The sequence below is a fragment of the Acomys minous genome (genome assembly GCF_964271855.1).
Source record: "Acomys minous genome assembly, chromosome: 13".
Taxonomy (NCBI): Eukaryota; Metazoa; Chordata; class Mammalia; order Rodentia; family Muridae; genus Acomys; species Acomys minous.
In genome coordinates, this window is record NC_140495.1 from 26,452,054 (window position 1) to 26,477,179 (window position 25,126).

Below are 25,126 nucleotides of genomic sequence, written 5' to 3' on the forward strand. Positions count from 1 at the left end.
TCCTCAGCATCGGTGGACCTGCTGCATGGATCCCTGGCTACAAGATTCAGGCAACCCATCCATGACTGAGGGCCACCAAGAAGGCAGTTCAGGAAGAATGTGAAAAAATGGGGCAGAGAACACGCTGAACGCACCAGCCAAATACATCCATATTCTCTCTCTCTCTCTCCCTCCGTCCCTCCCTCCCCCTCCCTCCCTCCTTCCCTTTCTCCCTCCCCCCCCCCCTTTCCCCTAGTCTCTGGCAAGACATCTCAGCTTCCTGCTGCCCAATGTCGCCTAGGCTAACCTTGAACTCTTTACGTAAGCTCAAGCTAACTGCAAACTCCAGATCTTCCACACCCAAGCTGGGATGACAGGTGTGCACTGCTATACCTGGGTAAGTTTTCTTTACCGAGGTGCGCATTTCAGTGGCTTCTTAGCATGTCTTACTATTATTAGACACTATTGTCCCTACCTCTATGTGTAATGCCAGTCTTCAGCACCCTGATTTCTGGGGAATTGTGTCTGTTGATTATAGCTTGTTAACACTTTTGTTTCCCCAAGGCCTGCAGTGTCGCTGCTCCTCTTTCTTCACTCTTTCCCCGGGCTTTACCACCACACTGTCATCACAGTCGTTAAACAAAACACTTACACGAGGCTGTTTGCTTTGGACTCGGCTCCCAAAGTAGCCCTCAGAAGAGCAAACTAAAAATGGAGTCACTCACGCTCCATTTCCTCCCCGGACAAACGGAAACTACCCTGTTTATCCAACCGTCCGAGAAGTCAGGATTAGAAAGATCAGAGCCAAATTCCTCCGAAAGGCCAGTTTCGATACTCATGACGAGGAAGTTCCCAAAGTCTTAGCCCTTATACAAGACCAACAGCCTGAAGTAACCTGTGGCCTTCTCCCCAGTCGCATCCCTGACTCCCAAGGAAAGCAGTCTTCAAGTGTCTTTTTTTTTTTTTTTAAGACATTTTCTGGTTTTACAAAACCCACCTCTCAAGGCTGGGGGCACAGCACACTTGGTAGAGTGTTGACCTAGCACAAAAGAGGTTCTGAGTTCAAACCCAGTGCTCCATAAGCGGGATGGGATGGTCCGTGCCTGTAATCCGAGCACTTCAGAGTTAGAGACAGGAGGATAGGGCTCTCAAGGCTATCCTTAGCTACATTTGAGGCCAACCTGAGGTATTTTTAAATGAAAGGGGTGGAAAAAAAAACCCCAAACTTCTTCTACTATTCTTGTTCGACCACTTAATTGTATTTTACATAACAAAATGTTGTTTGATTCCAGACTCAACTAAACTGTAATTCTGTCCTTTGACACTGCAGTTTCCCTCTGGGCACAGAGCTGACATCCCAGACTTTCCCCCAGGCAGTAACCTCCCAGCTCTATTTTTGAAGGTTTCAATGTTGCATTTGTTGGAATTTTCCTGTTATTTTTCACAAGTGCAAGAGAAAGAATATTTGTCACCAACATCGAGGGGCATGACTGTCTCTGAAATATGTTCTGAATACTGATTTGCTCATCATTTTAGAATTAATAGAAAATATAAATATGGCTGGATTGTGTCCTGGAACTTGGAAAAACCTTATGAAATCATAGAAGAGAGAAAATGGGCATGTTGTGTCTGTACAGTGGATCGTGTGGCCACTTCTGTGCCAGAGGCTTGAGATGTATAGCAAGAGGCTATTGAGCTGGGTGGTGGCACACATTATAAGCTCAGATATTCAGAAGCTGGAGGCAGGAGGGTTACAAGTTCAAGGCCAGCCTGGGCAATTTAGTGAGACCCTGTCTCATAATTAAAAAGGGTTAATGACGGTACTCATTGGTGGAGGACTTGCTGAGCGTGTGTAAGGGACTTGTTTCAACCCCCAGTAAAACATACATGTGCACATACACACACTCAAGTGTGCACGCATATGCTCTACTGGCTCTTGTTTTACAGGCAATTATATTCTGTTTATTTATCCTTCTTGTTATCTTCTACCCCTTCCTTGAGCCACTGCCATTCTCAAAACAGACTCACCCACTTTTCCTCCCTTTCTTGACACACTAATTTAGCATCATTTGAACCTGTGCCTCCCAAATTTCAGTTCCCAAGACTCAAACACAGTCATTTCCTTTTGGAATTCTAACTTCTAACTGATCTATACATCACATTCAAAGATAAAAGGTTTGTTCTGTTTTAATTTTTACATTTATTTATTTAGATAATTATTTGGAAAGGATACCCACTTTACAGTGTATATATGTGTAGGTCAGAGGACATCTTCTAGGAATTGGCTCTTTCTTTACAGCGTGTGGGGGCCAGGGATTAAACTCACATTGTCAGGCCTGGCAGCAGCTCCTTTACCCTCTGAGGCATCTGAAGAGCCCTAAAATTTTGCTTTTTAAACGTTTAGAAATCCCAGACTAAATTTCCAAAGCATAAATAATTTTGTAAACAGTCGTTGTGGTTGGTAAATTGAGAGGGTCAGGCACTGCTGAAAGGCCTGTGACAGGCAGGGCAGTGGTGGCGCACGCCTTTAATCCCAGCACTCGGGAGGGAGAGGTAGGCGGATCGCTCTGAGTTCAAGGCCAGCCTGGTCTACCAAGTGAGTCCAGGATGGCCAAGATAAGCTAGAGAGACCCGGTCTCGAAAAAAGCAAACAAACAAAAACAGAAAAAGAGAAGGGCTGTCGTGGAAGTGAGAAGGCAAGGAGCCTTAGGTGCACACTCCTGTCACCGTGGCGCCACCATGCCTTCCCCTCCACAATGGACTGAATTTCCTTGGAGAGTGAGCCAAAATAAGTCCTTCATCCTTTAAGTATGTTGGTCACAGCAACAAGAAAGGTAATAACAGAATGCTGTTCCTGGGAGAGAGAAAGAGGGGGGGTGGAGGGGGAGGGAGCAAGAGAGAGAGAGAGGGAGAGAGAAAAGAAGAAGAAGGAGAAGAAGAAGGAGAAGAAGAAGGAGAAGAAGAAGAAGAAGAAGAAGAAAGGAGGAGGAGGAGGAAGAAGAAAGCCAGGACCCAAGCTGGACATGGTGTCACACGTCTGCAATCCAAGTCTGGAGCCTGAGGCAGGAAGATTGCTGCAAGTCTGCGGCCAGCCTGGGGCTGCATAATACGTTCCATGACAGTGGCGAGACAGTGAGAGAGACAGACAGAGGGAAGAAGGGAGAGAGGATTGCCAACCGCTCACAGAAGCCCTCTCATGCCCCTTCAGCCCCTATGTGAAATTCCTTTCCTTTTTATACCTCACAATCATGTCTACACACTGTGGTGGCTTCTTGGCAGTTCCTGAATCTTGCATAAATGGTGTCATTCAATAGGCCACCTTCTGTGTCAGGGTGTCCCCCTGCCTCCCCCCTTCCCCCCCCCCCCCCAGCTAATGATGTATTTGTAATAACTTCCAAGTCTGGGGCAAGAGCAGTTTGGGTTTTTCATTGCTATACGATGCGCTAGCAGTGAACTCTCTGTTGTGGTGTCCGTAGACATGGAGTGCTTCCAGTTTGAGACCGCAATGGGAAACGATGCTTTGGCAATCCCTCCCATGCTGGGTCAGAGGTCATTTTTACAAGCGCACAGGTGCTTTCTATCCCTCTGCTGTCCAGAAACAATATTTTCCCTAGAAACACACCCTTCCTCGTCCCTTACCACCTTGTCTGCGTTTCCTCTGGAAATGTTAAAGCCCTGCCACACAAGCTGGGGACCTTGGCTGAGTAAAGAAATAAGAGGCCAAAGAGTTGCCGGAGGTCCCCCTTCCTTTCTGCTTCAGATTTGACTTACGATAACAATAACAACACACACACACACACATACACACACACACACACACACACACACAAAATACTTAAAAGCATGAAAAGCATTCTTATTTACTTCCTTCGGGGCTGGGGGAAATGGTGGGAAAAGTGCTGAGTTTGTGATATTCCCAGGAATTAGGCCTAAGCTTTTAGAAAGCTGGAGCTGGGGAGAAGGGGTTCTACCTCCGCGCAGGGGAGGGGCAAACAGCACCGCCTGTTGTCATGGCTTCTGCCCTTACCCAGGACATGGTCTTTAGGTCATTTTGGAGAAGATTGTGGAGCCAGCAGCTGCAGGCCCTGCAAGAAGGGCCAGGAGCTGGGTGGGCCAGCAGCGAGCGTGCTGCACAGCTGAGCTCCTAGGAGGTGGGCCTGGAGGAGCTGCAGGCAGGGTGCCGAGCTAACTGAGCCAGTGTGTGTGTGTGTGTGTGTGTGTGTCAGGCTGTCTCTCTGACCTACAGGCTGTTTGCAGCCGAGCTACTGATTAAGGCTGGGTAGAGTAAGACCTCCCTGCAGGGATTGAACCAGCCCCTGAGGCTCTTTCTGTAGCATGAGGTTTCCAGGGGTCACCCACGAGAGGAACCACCCAACTACTAGGGCTTGCTTTGTGTTTGCAGTGTTTCGGGGTGTTACAACGCATCACCGGCAAGAACAGGACCGGTGCCATGTTTAGGGAGGACGATTTGGCAATAGGAATCCGAAGCCGGGAAGGTGTGCCTTTCTTTTGGCTCTTCCTCCTCTGCTTCCTGGAAGCCTCCCTAAGGAAGCTCTCAGGGGCTATGACAACATGAACGTTATAATACAGGAAACTGGAGACAGCCCAGCTACAGAGAGGAAACACTTCAATAAATCCTTGCACATCCTTAGGGGAATCAAAGACCGTGCAGTGGCGTGGAACACTGTTTAACATAAAAGAGAAAAGCTGTTTGTGGTCTCACATGCCTTTAATCCCAGCACTCGGGAGGCAGAGGCAGGCGAATCTCTGTGAGTTCAAGGCCAGCCTGATCTACAAAGTGAGTCCACGACAGCCAGGGCTGTTACACAGAGAAACCCCGTCTCTAAAAACCAAAACCAAACACCATAAGAGAGGAAAAACCATTGCAAAATGATATTTAACAATATGATATTTCTGTTTTAGAAAAAGTCCTGCCAGGCGTGGTGGTGCACGTCTTTAATCCTAGCACTGGGGAGGCAGTGCTGTCCTGGACTCGCTCTGTAGACCAGGCTGGCCTCGAACTCACAGCGATCAACCTGCCTCTGCCTCCCGAGTGCTGGAATCAAAGGCGTGCGCCGCCACACCTGGCTCTTTCTAACTTCTACAATGAATCCTTCACCTCAGCCATATCTAGGCATAATCACATCCTCATTTCTCATTCATCAAATCTGTTTCTGTCTCCCACCCGCTGGGGTGGCAGGCATGCTCCACTAGGCCTTGCTAATGTTTGTTGATATAAACTGTTTTAAAGCTGAGTGTAGTGGTCCAAGTCAGTATTCTCCACACTGGGGGAGGCAGAGACAGGCGATGGTGCAAAGTTTGAGGGCAGCCCAAGCTACATAAGAAGTTTCAGGGCAGGAAGGTCTACAGAGTGAGATTGGGTCTCAAAAACAATTTTTAAAAAATCAACTCTTCTTTACTAATCTGGTTTTAATTAGCTTTCATCACTGATCATTAGAGAAAAAAAAAAGAGTTGGGAGGACACTGGCTATAGAAATGGCTCCTCAGTTTAAAAGCAGAAGATCCAAGTTCTGTTCTCAGTACCCATATCAGGCAGCTCACAACTGCCTATAATTCCAGGGGATTTGATATCCTCTTCTGGACTCTGCAGGCACTCTACACATGTGCATAGCCACACACACACACACACACACACGCGCGCGCGCGCTCATACTTAACTTTTAAATCGTTTTGTAAAGTTCTATGCTGAACTGTTTATTGGGATGGGGCATGGGGTCTGCACCTCCATTAACGAGGGAGAGTAGGCTCATGGTACTAAATCTGTACTCTTTTGAAACCAAAGACTCAAACCTCCTTCAGGGAGAGAAGAGCAGCCGCTCCTCCTCCTGCACAAACTGCTTTGGCAACATCAGCATGCCAGTCTCCCTTTCCTCTGTGGCCACTCAGGGATCCAGGTCACAGTAAAGACTGATGGCGTCCACTTCTGGGAGAAGAAAGCATTCTTTAATAAGATTTAAATTGCTTGGGTGGCCTCCTCAGCTTAGTGAAATCTCAAGGAGGATAATTCTATCAAATAATATCATAAATATTTGATATTGAACCCTAGCTGCCCCCATACATACACACACACACACACACACACACACACACACACACACACACACACGCAAACAACTTCATCTATAATAAATATCCAAATAATATTTGATATCTTATTTTGGTGATTTAACTAAACTTGAAGGAGAGTCCAACTTTTTTCCTTTTACAAACATCTGTGAAAGTGGAACGTTCTTTGCTTTACTGGGACAATTGATGCTAGTTAGCTGGGCCTTCAAAAAACAGCTTTGAAGCTGGGGGTGGTGGTGAGCACCTTTGGTCCCAGCACTGAATGGCAGAGACAGGCAAATCCCTGAGTTCAAGGCCACCCTAGTCTACAGAGCAACTTACAGGACAACCAAGGCTACATACAGAGAGAAACCCTATCTGGAAAACCTATCTGCATATTAAGCAGCACACTTGGCAAATAATATTTAAGAGTTAAGTTGAAAAACTAAAAGGGTCATGTGGAAACCTTCAGGCTTGGCGCCATGTGGCAAAGTCAGAATCCCTTAAGAGGCCAAGAGAGGCTGTTAGGAAAGGTACACCTTTCATTGCAGAGGAAACTCAAACATATTGAAAGTACCAGGACCATGAGGTGAGTACCAAGGACAAGTGGAAGGTATAGAGCAGAGCAGGCCTGAGCATACAGGACAAGCTTTATGTGCTATCTGAAGAGGTGAGGCAACCCAAGCCCTGTGGAGCCCATAAGATCATGAGTGAGCCCCAGACATTACGCAATGTGTTATTTATACTGTTGGATTTTGGTTTCACTTTGATCTGGTTGCAACTGTGCCCTAGTTCTTTGTTCTGGATGTTACAGGAGCCTTCAGTTAAGACTTTGGATTTTTAAGGAGAACTTAGACTTTTAAATCATTGGATTTTTTTTTTCCCGAAACAGGGTTTTTCTATGTAGCTCTGGCTGTCCCGGAACTACCTCTATAAACCAGGCTGCCCTCGATCTCACAGAGATCTGCCTGCCTCTGCCTCCTGCCTCCCCAGTGCTGGGATTAAAGGCCACTACTGATCTGCTAATCATAGGAATTTTTAAAGATAATTGGACTTGGAAATCATACTGTTTTATGGGGTGATATTAACATGAGATCTTGGGGTCAAGGTTTCTTGATTAATGATTGATGGGGGAGGCCCCCATGCAATGTGGGGCCATGCCACTCCTGGGTAGCTGCTCTTGGGCTGTATAAGACAGCAGGCTGAACAAACTAAGGGAAGCCTGTTAGTGCCTGCTTCCAGGTTCCTATCTTGAGTTCCTACCCTCAGTGATGAACTGTGACCTGGGAGTGTAAGATGAAATAAACCCTGTCCTCTGCAAGTTGCTTTCAGTCAGTGTTTTTTTTTTTTAATCACAGCAATAGAAAGCTAATTAGAACATCTTTTGACCTCTGTCTTACCCAGAGTGACACTTGTGCATCCACAATCACCTCTCCCTGCCCCCTCCCCTCCCCACCCCATGCACAGGAAAGAGAAAGGCAGATGTTAAAAGTTAAATGAAGTATAAACTACCTACCATATTCTCTTGGACAGGCCTGTTCACAGGTACAGAGACCCCCATGCTCAGTATGAGGAATATCAAATAATTTGCAGCCATCTTAAATTATGCCATAATTAAGAAAATGGTAAACTGTGTATTCATACAATGGAACAAGACACAGCCACAACAACAAAAATGTATTGCTACTAAGACATGATGCTAAATGTTAGGCACAAAGGAACACACTCTATAATGGTGCATTTATATATATATATAGCTTTGTTTATATAACCAGTGTGGGGGGGTTGTAAGTTCTGAGAGGGCAGGGGGTGGGGAATCCTTCCCTATGTAGGATGTAGGAGTTCACTCAGAACAACAACAGTTCTCTGTGTCTTGATCTGGTGCCAGTAATGCAGGTGCGTACTTGCACAAACATTCGGCAGTGACACACTCAAGCGTGCTGTTCTCCAGTGTATCTAAAGTGTGTGTACCTTTTATTATCTTCCCTTGATTTTTGTTTTTTGTTTTTGTTTATTTGAGACAGGGTTTCTCTGTGTAGCCTTGGCTGTCCTGGACTCACATTGTAGACTAGGCTGGCCTCGAACTCACAGCGATCCACCCTCCTCTGCCTCCCGAGTGCTAGGATTAAAGGTGTGCGCCACCACCGCCCGGCCTTCCCTTGATTTGTATTTCTTCTCTTTTCTTTTGAGACAGAGTCTCATTGTGCAAGCCAGGCTGGCCTCAAACTTACAATGCTCCTATCTCACGAATACTAGAATCACAAGCGTGCACACCCACACCGAGCATCCGTACATTTTCAAAGACGTAAAGCCGAATAAATACGCTGCAGGGAAGAGAGAAGGTTGCCGGAAGGACATGCCGAGAGGCGGAGAGGTGCTGGGCGCAGGCTTCCTCATGAGGCTGGTTCTGTGGCAGCAGGAGTGATGTCTCCACTGCCTCTGTTTTCTGCCTGGAAACCGGCTGCTAGGATGGAAGCTAACGGGGTGTGGAAGACTAGCGAGATGAGGCGTGGCTGGAGTAGCTGTGTGGGAGGTCCCCTGCCAGAACTCAGCAAAGCCTGGCCTAGGGTGTCATTTGGTCATTCATATTTAGAGAAGCAGGTCCAGATGCTTATCCAGGCCACATTTGGCTAAGCACAGGCAGAAAGGGGACTTCAGTCTCCCTTCTGGCTTTGCCAGATTTGGAAAGAGGCACCGGCAAGCAGTTAAAGACGTGGTGGCGCACGCCTTTAATTCCAGCATTCAGGAGGCAGAGGCAGGCAGATTGCTGTGAGTTCGAGGCCAGCCTGGTCTACAAAGCAAGTCCAGGATGGCTAAGTCTACACAGAGAGACCCTGTCTCGAAAAACCAAAAAAAAAAAAAAAAAAAAGACATGAAAGTAAAACAAAACAAAACAGATAAAAAGGTCTAGGGCAAAGAAGGGAGTGCTGCCACAGAACTGAGAGTGCTGTGCTAGAAAAATGAGGGCGGGGAGAGTGTTGAGGAAGGGTGGGGCAGAGACAGTGGAGCGGGAAAGTTTATTGGTAACCGCGGTGTCTGGCATGGGGATGGGTAAGTGACTGTTTAGGTGTGTATCCGTGGACGCCGATTGATGGAACAGAGAAACCCTTCAGCATAGGTTCATTTTGGGCTTCCCGGTTCCTGTGGTGTGAGTTTTCCACTGGCGGGGCTCCAGGGCCTCAGCACCCACCTCTGCCAGGCTCCGAGTGTGCAGGCTATGAGTGTGCAGGCTATGAGTGTGCAGGCAGGGGACTACATACTCCCTTGTTCAGAACTCAGCCCCGAGGCCACACCTAACCCCAAAGGAAGAAGAGAGAACAGATAGATCTGGTGAGTAAAGAGCTGGCCTCGGACACAGGTGGGAGGTCAAGATGGTGGGGGCGGCAGTCACAGCCAAGGCAGCGGTAGCCGGGCGGGTGCAGGCAAGCCTGTTTGTGTGGGTTGTGGAACTACCATGAACTTGCAAAAAATGGCAGAAAATGAAACTCTTAAGAAATCCAGAGGTGTGGCCTCAGAGCCAACAAAGAGAAGCATTTCATGAATGGTCACAATTGAGAGTTTCTCTCTCTCTCTCTCTCTCTCTCTCTCTCTCTCTCTCTCTCTCTCTCTCTCTCTCTCTCTCTCTCTGTGTGTGTGTGTGTGTGTGTGTGTGTGTGTGTGTGTGTGTGTGTGTCTGTGGTGCTAGGATTCAGGGATGGAACTCAGGCCTTGTGAGTGCTGGGCAAGTACTCTACCATTGAACTACACCCCAAGCTCCAGATAAGATCTTTGGGTCTCACAGTTTTGAATCAGGAAATAAGAATACAGACCCCATTTCTAAGAGAGGTTAAGCCCAAGCTGTTCATAGGAGAAAACAAACAGCCTGTGGGGGGCTTCTCACTAAAGACTGGCGTGCAATGTCAGGCAAAGACTGGGGTGCACTGAGTAATATCAGGCACGTTGCCCAGCCTTTCTGTTTGAGGTTCAGTGTCTTAAGATAGGGATTAACAGTAATACTTTCCTCAGGTGGTTGCATGAAATACGGGAATTCCTGAAAAGTATTCAGCATGTGTGATGTAACTTCTTAGAGTTGTGCTAAAGCACGCTGGTGCAGGTGGGATGGCACAGTGAGCAAAGGTGATTGCCACCAAGCCTGACAAGTGGAGTTTGGTCTCTAGGACCCAGTGGTAGAAGAAGAGACAAGATGCCACAATCATACTGTCACACACACACACACACACACACACACACACACACACACACACACATACACACGGGGTCGGGGGACAGGGAGGGATGGGACAGATTCTCCTCTTTTGTTTTTGTTAAAATAGGGTCTTAGGGAGCCCAGGCTGGCCTTAACCTTGCTAGTAGCCAAAGATAACCTTGAACTCCTTCCTGCCCCTCTTGCCACCCTTCCCAGCTCTCTTTCATCTGTCTTACTCCGCCGCCATGCTTTCCTCTGTGTGAGCCTTCACCAGTCTGGTCCCTTAGGAAAAAACGAAAGCTGTGTTAGCTCTGCTCTGTTCTAGGCCGTGATTCTCAGAGGGACCCATCACTTCCTCCTACACTTAGGCTGCTCCTCAGGGCAAAGGTTCAGCATTGACACCATGTAGAAGCTCATTGAATTTTAGACTACAGCTTTTTAAAAACAGGAACATAAATCTTCTATGAATAGAACTGGTATCTCATTTCAAAAGGGTGGGAGGAAAGTCCTGCGAGGGGTGTGGTTACTTTCCAGATTACAGTTAATGAAACTGTACCCACCCCACACTGCCTCACGTGGACTTGTGTGTGAATGACCAAAGGAGGAATGAGCTTGGGCGTTTTCTCCAGTGTGCTATGTTGTTTTATACCATCTCCTGAGTGGTACCCAGGGGCCCAAAGGTTTCCTTGCATATGGTCTGTGATAAGAAAGACCTTAGTGCCGGGCGTGGTGGAGCACACCTTTAATCCCAGCACTCGGGAGGCAGAGGCAGTTGGATCACTGTGAGTTCCAGGCCAGCCTGATATACAAAGCAAGTCCAGGACAGCCAAGGCTACACAGAGAAACTCTGTCTCGAAAAACAAAATCAGAAACAAAAAAACAAAACAAAAGAAAGACCTTAGTGTTAGTTACACTAAGCTTACACTACCCAGGAGCTCCTGTGCATAGAAGTTCAATTAACCCTCTGGGTGACTGTTGATATCCAGAGGGGACAGTCTGTGCATCACTGTTCAGCTCTCCATCTAGAGGCTCAGGAGCTCAACAGAATTCCCTCTGCCATGGGACTGTGTTAGACAGACAGCTACAGGTTCAAATCCAGCCTAGAAGAGGAGACAGGTGATTCGTATGTCCCAAGCCAAATAAAAACAAGGGGAAGGGATGTGACCGGATGAAAAGCCGTGCATGGTAAGTATGTCAAAGGCCCTGGATTTCACCCCTAGAACTATATTAAAAGCAAAACAGCAGGGCTGGGTGTGGTGTCTCATGCCTGTCATTCCAGAAAGTGGGAGGCCGAAGCTGGGGGATCCATGCAAGCTCTAGGCCAGCCTGGGCTACATATTAAAACCCAAACAAAAAGAAACAAAACAAAATATATATTTAAAAAATGGCCTATTAGTTAGGAACCTTCATCTTCACATCATTAAAAGACAAAACAAAACACTGGTGTGAGGGCCAGATGGCTCGGTGAGTTAAAGGCGCTTGCTACCCAGCCCGACAACCCAAGTTGGAGTTCCGGGACCCATGTGGTTGGCGAGAACGGACTCCTGCAGGTTGCCCTCTGACCTCCACACACTCGCTGTGGCGCAAGAATGGCCCCCACGTGTGCACGCATAAAATAAACAAAAGTGAAATAATAGACGACAGGTCCTATGACGGGGAAAGGGTGGACAGGGATTTCCGAGGGGAGAGAGCTCGGAGGGTAGAGCATAGGAGAGAGAGGGGTTGGGATAGCTAACAGCAAGGATGTTTGAAAAAGTCGTATGGAAGACTACTATTTTATATTCACACAGTAGAGTTTAATTAGAGTTAAACCTCACAGGATGGCCTAGGCGCCTCCCAGCAGCCAGAAGTTGCTAAATAAAGAAGCCAGTGCTACGTGTGGAACATCTCTCCTTTTAGTTGTCAGACAGAGGCGTCTTGGAGACCCCAAAACAATACAGACTCTTGTCATTGCTCTTGCTTCTCCACAAAAACGTTGATAGTGAGACCTCATTGCTGGAGACATCAGACACGTTGCTTACAGGAACATGGCGAAATCACGTTGGAATTGACCAGGAAGCTCCCTCCCTGATGACTGGCTTTCATCGTGCTAGAAAGTGCTGTGTAAGCCATTATGAGGGAAAGTCGTCAAGTCGAACCCAGCTGTGAACTCTATGAACTACAATAATGACCTGATATAGCCATAAGTACAGTAGCGGCACAAATATTATACGGGTAGCCAACCCCTTGTTGCTTGGATTTAAGGCCTAACTACGGGAGGAAGCACATTCTACTTCCTACTATACGGATGTAGTATCAAATTGCCCTCTAATTTCATCTTTCTCTACTTGTTGATTAGTACCATTTGTTAAAAAAGAAACTCACAACTGGTCAAAGAGCAAAGGGGTAAGTGTCAGTGGAGTGCTCAGTCTCAAGTGGGGCATCTTTATCACACACACACACACACACACACACACACACACACACACACACACACACACACCATCAAGGCTCAGGGACCATTGAGGAAGCAGATTCTAAGAGTTTGAGGTTCAGGGAGGAGCAGAGTGAGCCAGTGTCTTCTGAACATGCCGGGACTGCGACTGCGGCACTTACGAACCTGTGGCGGCGGTGTTGCCTACACTAGATCAAGCTAGTTGGCATCCTAGGATGGGGTGGGAGATGGCTCACAAGCAGTACCACCCCAGCTGAGGAGCTATGGCCTGTTGATGGCTTCTGAGAGAAGGAGAGTCTGCTTTCCTTAAGAGTTTGACCCCTGTTAAGTTGACCATGATCCAGTGCATAGCCACGCACCCCAAGGTATATGGGCGACACAGACTGAACTCCATGGGTTATTTGGAAAAAGAAAAAAAAAATGAAACAAACCAAACAAAAAAAAGAGCACACAAGGTTGGGGGTGGAGACGAGGTAGATCTGGGAAGACTTAGGGTGAGGAATGGGGATGAGTGAATACGATTAAAATACAGTGCATGGACTTCTCAAAGCATTAATATAAAGGCTATTTAAAAATTAAAATCTCTTATGACTGAGTTACTGGGTTATCAGTAGGGGGAGAATCTCACCCTTCATGATGGTTTTATGGGTCTCCATTATCTATCAAGTCTAATATGCCCAGAGATCTGACAAGCAGGGGGGCAGGGCAGGGTTGCTCAGCAGGCCCCACTTAAGAAACAACAAGAATGGAGTCTAAAGAAGTCAAGGCAGGCGTCTTTTGTTTTTTGGTTTTGTTGTTGTTGTTGTTGTTATTTATTTATTTATTTACTTATTGAGACAGGGTTTCTCTGTGTAGCCATTGCTATTCTGGACTCACTTTGTAGACCAGGCTGGCCTCGAACTCACAGCGATCCGCCTGCCTCTACCTCCCAAGTGCTGGGATTAAAGTCATGCACCACCACACCCAGTTTGGCAGGCTTCTTCTGAACATGGAAGGTTTTAACACGCTGTTGTACATTATAGCACCTCCATGTAAACTCCCTTCAAACCATGTCAGGAAGGTCTTCTTCTTTATAGATGAGGGAGATGTAGGGTTTTTGTTGTTGTTGTTGTTTTGGGTTTTGGTTTGAGTGGGTAAGTCCTCCTTAGGTCACACAGTTTTGAGAAGTTGGCAGAGGTTGGCTCATAGTGGTCTCCTGATGTCATGTCCTGTGCTCTTGCACAATGCCTACCGTCTCCTGTTATTAAAAACTAAACCAAAATGACATTAAACACTACTTCCTCTTCTATCTAATCTTATCCTGGAACTTGTATGACAAGTGATTTGTCCCAAATAATAGCCAGTTGCTCAACTACAAGGTGGCCGCAGCCTCTAGTGGCGCCTGGATTTTCCCCAGGTATTCTTGGGCTTGTGGGTCTAAGGAAGCAAACCACTTTTCTGTCTCAACGTGTTTTCCCCAATAATCCTTGTATATTAATCATCACTAACTTAGAATGTCGGAAGACAGGTTTCTGAACCTAGGTACTAACTTAATTTGAACTTAATTTTTTTTTTTTTTGAGACAGAGTTTCTCTGTGTAGCCTTGGCTGTCCTGGACTCACTTTGTAGACCAAGCTGGCCTCAGAGATCCACCAGCCTCTGTCTCCCTGAGTGCTGGGATTACAGGCATGCCCCACCGTGCCTGGCTTAAAATTAAGAGCTTGCACAGGGCTTGGAAGGTTGAGGCAGGAGGATTGACTTAAGATAAATGGTAGCCTTGTCTGTAGGGGAAGGTCCAGGCCAGGCAGGCATAAAAAGCAGGATTCTCTGTCAAAAAGCAAAACAAGTCAAACACGTTACTATATGTCCACAATTTCATACTTGGGAGGTAGAGGCAGAAAGACCAGTTCAAGGTCACTCTCAGCTACATAGTGAGCTCTTTCTTGAGGCCAGTCTTGGCTATGTGAGACCTGCCTCAAAAAAATACCCCCCACTCCCACCCCCCAAAAGAAGAGAGGAAAAAGAAGCTGGCATTAGTTGCCCCCTCCTCCTCTTCCTGAGAACCAAACAGTAGGTCCTATTTACAAAGTTTCATTTTTCTGTTTAGTCTGGAATTCAAGAGCACACCTCATCTGGCATTGAACCACTATTCAAAGACATTATTTTTAAGTTTGTCTGTCTTCTTTAAACTTCACCTTCAAACAATAAAAGCCATCTGGGTGTGGTGGTACACTTCTCTGATCCCGTTCTTCACTTAGAAGTTGGAGGGAGAGAAATTACAAGCCCAAGACCATCAGGGGCCACACAGTGAGCTCTGGGCCAACCTGATCATATTAGTTACTTTTCCACTGGTGACTGTGGTAAGACACCATGACCCAGGCAACTTATGGACCGGGATCCATAATGGCAGAGGCGTTGTGGCAGTGAGCAGCAGACATGGTGGTGGAAACGGAAGCTGAGAGCTCAGATTTTGAACCACAAGCACGAAACAGAGAGTGAATTGGGAATGGTGCGTGGCTTTGAAACCTCAAAGCCCACCCCCAATAACATGCCTTCCTGTAAGGCCACACTCCTTAAACCTACCCAAACAGCGCCACAAACTAGAGACCAAGCATTCAAACATCGAGGCCAATGGCGTCTTTCTCAATCAGACTACCTTATCAATCCACAGAGTGAAACTGACTCAAAATACCAACAGCTTCCACCGGGCCTATAGGGTCTCATTCCAACCACAGCTGTAGTGCTTAAGACCTCTACAGAAAGATAGTGCTTGCTGACTTAATGGTGCTTCCCAAAGGACTGTAATTCAGTGATGCTAGTTTTTTGTTTGTTTGCTTTGAGATATTGGGGATCAAAGCCAGGGTGCATGCTAGGCAAGCATTCTAATGCCAGGATATATTCTAAACTCTTTTTTTTTTTTTTTGAGATAGTCTCATTGTGTAAATCAGACTGACCTTGAACTCATGACTGGCCTATCTCTGCTCCCCAAGTGCTGGGATTACAAATGTAAGCTATGACCTTCACCTTGTGACTGACTAGCTCTGTATGTCACCCAAGACACCTGCCTGCTGCAAGGGGATATTATCTATGGTTGTTTGCCTGATTTTTCCCTGTGGTGTGATGTTTATATTCCAGAGATCAACCCCCTATCCTTGACCTGTGGACAAAGCCGGGTGAAAACAGGTTGGCCACACAGCCAAGGTTGGAGTTGTGGATCAGTGGATATGTACTTGCCTACTACACCCAAGATCTGGTTTCATCTTCAATAACCCTCCTGGCCCCAAAACAGAGAAAGAAATCTTTGTTTAAGGCTCTGTAAGAAGTGTGCAATAATAGTTATTTCTTACATGGATTGATTGATTGGTAGACACCTGCCAAGTTGTATGTCAAGGTCAAAGGACGACTGGTGGGAGTCAGTTCTCTCCTTTCACCACTGTGGCTTCCAGGATACAAACCTTTACCTTTACTTTTACCTGCCAGGCCATCTTGCTGGACCCAACAGTGAGTTCTCATTCAACAAATCACGGGCCGGTTGCCACTCTCATCACGTGGAATGCAGGCTGACGGAACAGCCACATCTGGGATATGCTGGTATATCACAGAAGGAAATGGAAGATAACTAGACCTGGGGAGTGGCTCAATCAATAAAGCTCCTGCCGTGCAAGCATGAGGACCTGAGTTCGGATCCCCGGGACCCGCTTGCAAGTGTGGCTAAATGTGTCAGTATGTCTGCAATGCCAGCACTGAATGCGAAGGTGAGACTTTGTTTTTAAAAGTCAGCACCAGAAGCCGGGCATGGTGGCGCACACCTTTAATCCCAGCACTCGGGAGACAGAGGCAGGTGGATCTCTGTGAGTTCAAAGCCAGCCTGGTCTACAAAGTGAGTCCAGGAGAGCCAAGGCTACACAGAGAAACCCTGTCTCAAAAAAAAAAAAAAAAAAAAAGTCAGCACCAGGCCTCAGATACATAGTGTGGCACCAGCCTGTGCTTAGACCCTGTCTCAAAAATTCTCATTTTACTTTGTATTTATTTATTAATTAATTTATTTCCAGACAGGGTTTCTCTGTGTAGTCCTGGCTGTCCTGGAACTCTCTCTGTAGTTCAAGCTGGCCTTGAACTCAGAGACCTGCCTGCCTCTGCGTTCTGGGATTAAAGGCACTTGCCACTATACCCAGTTTTTAAACATTTTTTAAGGTGGAGGGCTGCCATGGAAGACACATGCGCATGGACAAGCCCCTTCATTTTGTCCCTCAGGTGGAGCCCTACCATTGACTTTATTTCCTTCATGTTGATTGGTTAAAGCAAGTCACATGGTCAAGACTAGCATCTGTACAGTAAGGAGGTCTAATTCTCCCACAGGGAGGGGCAGTAGAATTATCTGGAAATCAGTGACAAGCAGAACAAAGCATCCCAAACTGAGACATAACAAAATTGTTTATTAGGGAGAAAAATGCGACGTCAAATCCAGATGTTGAAAAGCACTGACGACTAAAAAGTCAATGAACTTAGCTTTTACCCCTAGAAACTGGGAGCAGAACAGCAAACAAAAGAAAGGAATTAATAAAGTAAAATAGATACCATCAAATAGAAAACCAAAGGCAGTAGACCTAGGTTCTATGGTGTGATAAGATCAGAACACAAAAAGCCTTTGGCAAATATAAGCCAGAAAGAAAAAAAAAAAAAAGACACACCAGCCAAATAAAAACAGGATGCTGAGATACCAAATTCCTTTAGATACTGTGTGCTCATTTATTCCAATGGATTTAAAGATTCAGATCACCAAGAAAAATACAAATTACCAAAAGGGATCCAGGAAGCAGAAAGGCTGAATTTACCAACAAGATACAAATAATCTCAGATTTACCTTCAAAAATGAAAAGTTCCCACGTGGCTGGGGGAAATGTGCCTGTAATCTAAGTACCTGGGAGGTTGGGGGGGGGAGGGGCATGGAACGGTCCAGATCATCTTTGTTTACAAAGTGAGTTCAAGGCCAGCCTGGGCTTGCAGACACTTAGTCTGTGTCACCATTTGACACCAAATAAAGAGTAACAGAGGCCGGGCATGGTGGTGCAGGACTTTAATCCCAGCACTCAGGAGGCAGAGGCAGATGGATCTCTGTGAGTTTGAGGCCAGCCTGGTCTACAGAGCGAGCCCAGGACAGCTACAACTACAAGGGAAACCCTGTCTCAAAACACCTCCCTCCCCCCCAAAAAAGAAAAGGGAAAACCAAAAAGTCCATATGAGCCATATTTAAGGAGGCCACGTATCCCACCTGAAAAGAAATGCTCTTTAGTGAGAGATGAAGCGCTCCCTAAGAGGAGAGAGAGAGACAGCTCTTACCTACAGTTTGTAGGGCCAGGAGCTGCTCAGCAAGCGAAAGAGTAACCAACAAGACCACCTTCTAGGCGGTTGTGTGTGACAGGGCTTTCTGTCGCATTCTCAGTGAGTTCCCTGGCTGTTCTCTCACATACATTTGCCTTTCACAAGCTGGCGACCTTCCTAGGTGGAGTCTCACCCTCAGGTACCCTTTGTCCCAAGAAAGGAGCAAGATTTCTCCATAACGGTTACAGACACAGTCTCTCTGTCCGTGCTTTCAAATTTGCTCACACATCTTCCCTTGCCGGACTCCGGGCTTTTATTCTCTCTTTGCATTTTCTCCCCGTGGATCTGAAAAGCACCGAGAAGTAGCTGCGTCAAAGACTGCCATCTGAAAAATTCCTTTGCCAAGGAAATTAGTCCTTCATTCCTGTATTCAACCTCACTCAAGTTCGCAGGGCACGGGCAGAGTGCTGACCCACGCCCCTTCCCCACCCCCTCTTTTTAGAGGGGTCTCACTAGGTAGCTTTTAGCTGGCCTTGAACTCTCAGAGATCCATCTGCCTCTGCCTCCTAACTGCAGAGTATAAAGTTGTGCACCACCACACCAATCTTGCAAACAGATTTTTCTTTCCTTTTCTTTTTAAAAAGCAGAGTACAATAGAGTGGCCTGTAGCCCAGTTCCCAACCGAGTAGTCATTGTTCCCCATATGAACCCGCAGGAGCCCAAGCTCAACTGGCAACACTTCTCAGCATTCTTGTCTTCCAAGTTCCTATCAGAATGGCCCGTTAAGCTTGATTTTTAGCACTTTGGGGCCTTTTGTAGCTCACAGCTGCAAATTCTTCTACCTTTTTTTTTTTTTAAAGATTTATTTATTTATTTATTTATTTATTTATTTATTTATTATGTATACAGCTCTCTGCTTGCATGTACTCCTACAAGTCAGAAGAGGGCGCCATATCACCTTACAGATGGTTGTGAGCCACCGTGTGGTTGCTGGGAATTGAGCTCAGGACCTTTGGAAGAGCAGGCAGCGCTCTTCACCACTGAGCCATCTCTCCAGCCCAAATTCTTCTACCTCTACCTGCTACAGATCCCCCCCAAAAGCAGTTCTGAAGGCCTAAGAACCCTGGGATCAGGCTTATTACAGCAATGGCCCAACTTCTCGGTAACATTAATCTTATTAGTTATTTGTCTTGTTACTGGAGCAGCATTCATGACAAAAGCACCCTGGGGTGGGGGTGGGGAGGAGCGGGTTAATTTGGCTCACAGTTTGAGTGGACAGTCCTTGGAGGGAAGTCATGGCTGCAAGAGTTTGAGGCAGCTGCCTACACCGTATCCACCTGCAGGGAGCAGCCAATGAAGAGATCGTGTTAAAAGCTGTCAGACTCCATTTTGTTAGAAGCAGCCTAAGTCCATCGCAAAGACCGCATCTCTGGGAAACTTCCCTGCCAGATGGTCAAGCCGACCTTATCCTAAGCTACATTCTGTATGCCCTCTTTTTATCTACGATTCAACGGTGCCATAACTCGCGTTTTCCTACCTACATACTTGGCTACACTTTGGATAGACCCTAAACACTGCCAGGCATACTTTCAAGGTCAGCTAGAACTTTTTGTTAGCAAAATAACTTGAATCAAAGCTGACCACCCTGTTCCACCATCTGTTCCCCCCTGTATGAACTAATTGGGGTTTTCACCTTTAAATATGCAATACAACTTCCCCCTCAAGGACTCATGGTTCAGATCCCAAACTGGCTGCCTCCCTGAGCTCAGGAAATAAAGCTTTCAGTTTAAGCTTCTGTGTCTGAAGTGAGTTTTCTTGGCTTCCATCCTGAATCTAACACCAGCAGTGAATTCTAGTGACTAGCCCACTCACTCTCTCTCTCTCTCTCTGTCTCCCTATTTATTTATTTATTTACTTTTGAGACAGGGTTTCTCTGTGTAGCCCTGGCTGTCCTGGACTCACTTTGTAGACCAGGCTGGCCTCGAACTCTCAGAGATCCACTTGCTTCTGCCTCCTGAGTGCTGGGATTAAAGGCCTGCACCACCACCTGGCCACTTTCTCCTTTTCAGTCTGGACAGGACTCCAGCCCTTGGGTCTGTGCTTCTTCCCCAAGTTAAAGCTGGCCTTAGGATGTAAATTTACTTCATCTATTTCTCACAGGCATGCCCAGAGGCTGGCTTATGTCTCTGGTGATTTCAAATCTTATCAAGTTGACAACCCATATTAAATATCACAAGAATATGAAATGAATTAGTAATGCAGATATGAAGTTTTCTGCCTACTAAACACTTCAAAATTATGCCAGGCATGATGGCGCACGCCTTTAATCCCAGCACTCAGGAGGCAGAGGCTGGTGGATTGCTGTGCGTTGGAGGCCAGCCTAGTCTACAAAAACGAGTCCAGGACAGCCAAAGGCTACACAGAGAAACCCTGTTTCGAAAAACCAAAAACCAAACCAAAACAACAACAACAAAACCAAGTAACCACCTAACATATAAAATTAAAGTTAAATGAAAACATGCTACATGCCCTCACATGAGAACATGCCTTTTCTGGGGGAGCTGCCAAGAGGCTCCAGGCCCAGGAAGTATGCCATGTGGGGTGATGAATCAGGCAGGAGTTTAGGACAAATCTAGTTAAGAAAGCAGAGAAGACAGCCGCCTTCCCGGGGACCTGAGAGACTTAGAAACAAAGCTAGGGTGAACCAAAGGTGGGGGAAAGGAGGCAGGCACTTACTTGCTAGGAATCTTGAGGTCAAGGTCAAAACAGTCAAAGGATAAAACAGAAGCAGCCCGCCCTAGAGTTGTCTGGAGTTAGAGGCAGTAGCGTTGAGCCTGGATTTAAGCCGTAGGATTAGTTAAGAGCCAGGAGAGGTCCCCGAACAAGTCCTTTCACCCCCCCTAGAAACGTCAGCTGTTTCTTTCTCATCTGAGCTGCTATCAGAAAGGCTCACAAGGTATTGTTGCGAAAGGAAGCCAGCTATGCTGTGCACACCTGTAACTCTGGCACTCGGAGGTAGAGGCAGGAAGATCTGGAGTTGGAGGTCATCACTGGCTACATAGTGAGTTTGAGGCCAGCTTGGATTCCATGATGAGAGGGGGGAGGACGGGGAGGGAAAGAGGAAGAGAGGGAGGAGCCTCTTGCTTTCCTGATGTAAGAGAAACAGACCCTTGGAAGAGCTCATGAAGAAGTCTTGGTGTGTCAGCAACCTCCAGCTTAAATCCAGAAGTCAAAACACATTTGCTTTAGAAAGCTGGCTCCTCCGGGAAGCCCAGAGGGTCCGAGGCCATCGCCTAGACAAGCCCTTCTCCCCAAGGACTACTAGGCAAGGAGAGGAGCTGCTGTGGGCCCCAAAGGCAGGTGCTCTGGAGTGCAGGAAGGTGCAGGTGCGTCAGATGCCGAACAGAAAAGACCTTCCAGAAACCAGACTGAGGACCACTTACCGGAGATCAGCCCTGTTTATAAACGGAGGAACATAGAAGGAAGCTAGTGTTGGTTAGCACTCCATTCTCAAGACAGTTCATCCCTAAAGGCCAGAGCTATCAGAGTGTGTGCACAGTCCAAGGCCAAGCTTGGATTTGGGTTTCCTCTAGGCCGACTTACTTTTGTCTTAGGATAGGTCCAGGGACTAAAGAGATGGCCCAGAGGTTAAGAGCGATAGCTGTTCTTCCAAAGGGTCCTCTGTAATCCCAGTTCCAAGGGATCCGAAGCTCTTTCCTGACTTTGTGGGCACTGCGTGCACACGGGGCACAGATGGTCACGCAGGCAAAAAAAAAACCACCCCCACACACAAAATAATGAAATAGTTCAGGTTCAAACCTGGGTTGATGGCTTAAGCCACAAGCATGAGGACCTGAGTTTAGTTCCCTAGAGGCCACATCAAACAGCGAGGTTAGTACTGGGGGCCTGCAATCCTACTGACAGGCAGATCCCCGGGGCTCATGGCCCCTAGCCTAGTCCACAGGGCAAGCACGGGGCCGTTGAGAGACCCTGTCTTAAAAACAAGACAAACAAGCAAGAGCAATGGCATCTTAGGTTGTCCTTTGGCTTACACACACACACACACACACACACACACACACACACACACACACTAGATTTTTCGACTAGATGGCCATTTTCTCCCTCAACATCATCTAAAAGATTTCCGTGACAATGTTTACCACAGACCAGATAGTCTAACCCTGGCCGGAAATCACAAAGGGGGTTTACTTCTGGGCATTTTGCCAGCCTTTTGTTTTCTTTACTTTCCAGCTTATCTTTCGTCTTCTTCTCCTTCCCAACTTTGCTTCAGGTGTGCATTCCCTGGATGACCTTAGAACAGGTCCTGACGCCTGTGCGGTGAGGCCCAGTGCAAACCACTGGACGCCGAGGAAAGGAAGGATGAATGGATCCCCCAGGTCCACAGACACAGCCTGCTAAGACAGGCAGACACCAGGAACGGCACAATGACAGGAGCTCCCTCTTTGTGGACCTGTGGCAACTTCTTGGGCCTTTCAGAGTTCTGTGTAAACAGGGCGGGCACATTTAAGGTGTGGTTTCACTTGAGCTTCTCATGCCTTCACGTGTTTTCCCGAAGGGAGCCTGAGGAAAGAGAGGCCTTAGTCATCCCTTGTCATCCTGCAGCTTCCTGCTCAGGCAAGTGGCAATGTCCAAAGGGTATGAGTGACTCCTGTGCAACACACACAATATAGAGACTCAGTTTCTTTTTTTCTTTCTTTCTTTTCTTTCTTTCTTTCTTTTTTTTTGGACAGGGTTTCTCTGTATAGCCCTGGCTATACTGGATCTCACTCTGTAGTGTTTACCTAACAGGTTTGGGGTGGACAGCTTCAAGGACTTGTATATTGTGAGACTTAAGGTTTGCCTAATGGGTCAGCAGATACATGAGTGGCTCTGGTTTCAAGTGCTAGCTAGCCTCACCCACTCCGTGTGTGTGTTGGGGGGGGGGGGCACACTGGGGATTAAGCTATAGATAAATTCTCTACTATTGAGCAACATACCCTGTCCCTGAAGGCATTTAAATAGATTATAGGATTCCTCTCTCCTTTCTTCTTAACACTATTTCAAGCTTCTGAACCAACCAGTACACACAGGTCAAGAGTAAAGTCTCTTCTTACCCAATCAGCACACACCTTCTCTCCGGTCCCCATGACTGCTTTCAATGCACAAAGACCCTCAGTCAGGGCCACCAAGGTCAGTGATGCGACATGTGGGGGTTTCTGTGTGAAATCCTGCAGGCCTACACACTCTTGGAAATAATGTGTAGGAAATGGTGAGGTAATGGAACAACCAGTGGAAAACAAGATTCCAGGATTTGTTCACATCATTTGGGCCCCGAACCAAACCTTTCTTCAAGCCAGTAACCTCAGGACTTTCCGGCAGCATTCACCTGTAAATTCCCTTTACTGTCCAAGTCAGTTCTGTTATCTTGCCTGTTTTTTTTTTCTTTATTTTTACTTTTTATTATTTTACACCTGTTTTTCATGTAGTAATGTATTTTTTAAAATCATATTTTCACCCAGTTATCCTCTCTTATCCCAAGACACTCCTGTGTGTGTGTGTGTGTATGTGTGTGTGTGTGTGTGTACGTCTGTGTGTCTGTGTATGTGTGTCTGTGTCTGTGTACATGTGTCTGTGTCTGTGTGTCTGTGTGTGTGTCTGTGTGTGTGTCTGTGTGTGTGTCTGTGTACATGTGTCTGTGTACATGTGTCTGTGTGTGTGTCTGTGTGTGTGTGTCTGTGTGTCTGTGTACGTGTGTCTGTGTGTGTGTGTCTGTGTGTGTAGTGTTCTTAACCTCTGAGCCATGTTTCTAGACCCTAGGGTTGTTTTCATAAGCACAGGTGAGGAGTTATCTCCCTTTCCCAGTCTAGGGGAAAAGATCTCCCCACCCCAAGAAACTACAAGCCTCTCACGGAGGGGTGGAGCCTCATACACCCCTCCTCTGTTCTCCACAGAGTCTGTTGGGCTCAGTCTTAGGTTGAGCCTGTGCGGATAATTGAGGCTGCTGGGATTTAGGAATGCAGCACCCCTAGCACCCCTAGCATCCCTCCCCTTTCTCTCTTACACTCTCTCTGCTCTCTCTGAACCCTGGCAGAGGTGATGTAGATTTCCCATTTATGGCTAAGCACTCAACAGTGTCCGATTCCCAGCACTTTGGGCAGCTATGAGTCTCTGTAGTAACCGTCGTGTACTACAAAAAACAAAAACAAACAAAAACCCAAACTTCTGTGACCGAAACTGAAACTGAAAGCAGACCTAACCCATGAGGATCAACATGACAGTGGCTTGGATAAGGTGTCCCCATCATCTGGGAATTTGAATACTTGGTCCCTAGTAAGTTTGGGGACACAGGAAGTACAGCCTTACTGGAAGAAGTATGTCATTGAAGGTGGGCTTTGAGAGTTCAAAGATTCGTGTCATTCCCAGTTTGCTCTCTGTTTCATGCCTGTTGTGCAAAGTGTCAGCTTTCAGGGCAGTTTTTAGCTCCAGCCTCCATGTCTGCTGCCTGCTGCCAGGCTGTCCCCACCTTTATGGGCCACACCTCTCTGGGTCCATAAGCCCAAATAAATGTTTTTTTCTATAGCTTGTTGTAGGCATAAGGTTATTGTGTAGTTTAAGTTCTGATTTCCTGTCTAAATGTTGTGTAAACTCTGCTCTCCAATTGTCCCCTGGTTATGTCAATAAAACAGCTTACAGCCAATCGATGAGCAGGGGAGAGAATAGGGCTGGACTTCCTGACAGCCAGGGGTCGGGGCATAGGAGTTAGGAGAGGAAGCAATGAATTGAGCAAAGTGGGGAGATCCAAGGAAAACCAGGAGGAAGGAGTTGGGGCCGAGGAAAGCTACAAAGTGTAAATATCACTGGGATGTTTGCTGAGAGTAAGACAAAAATAGCACAGAGGATTAAGAACAGACTTAAACTGCTCAGACTGTGTTGTGAGGCCTCGTATAATAAAAGTCTCAATTATTTGGGTGACAGGCGCGTTAAGAAATAAGCTAAGAGAAACAAACACTGTTTTATATAGACAACTTCAACAAATTGTCTTGGTCATGGTGTTTTATCAAAGCAACCAATATAAAAAGAAATATGTAAACCGAGAGTGGTGGCACAGGCCTTTAATCCCAGCACTTGGGAGGCAGAGGCAAGCGGATTGCTGTGAG

At 46.7% G+C, this 25,126-nt stretch overlaps 1 long non-coding RNA gene across 1 annotated transcript in view; it reads left to right on the plus strand.

Moving 5' to 3' along the window:
- The window catches only part of LOC311580314, a 44,347-nt gene extending 25,546 nt beyond the window's left edge, over nt 1-18,801 (plus strand). The window contains exon 3 of the long non-coding RNA XR_014773419.1: nt 16,125-18,801. This is a non-coding gene — a long non-coding RNA (uncharacterized lncRNA). The remainder of the gene's footprint in view (nt 1-16,124) is intronic.
- Nucleotides 18,802-25,126: the final 6,325 nt, after the last annotated feature.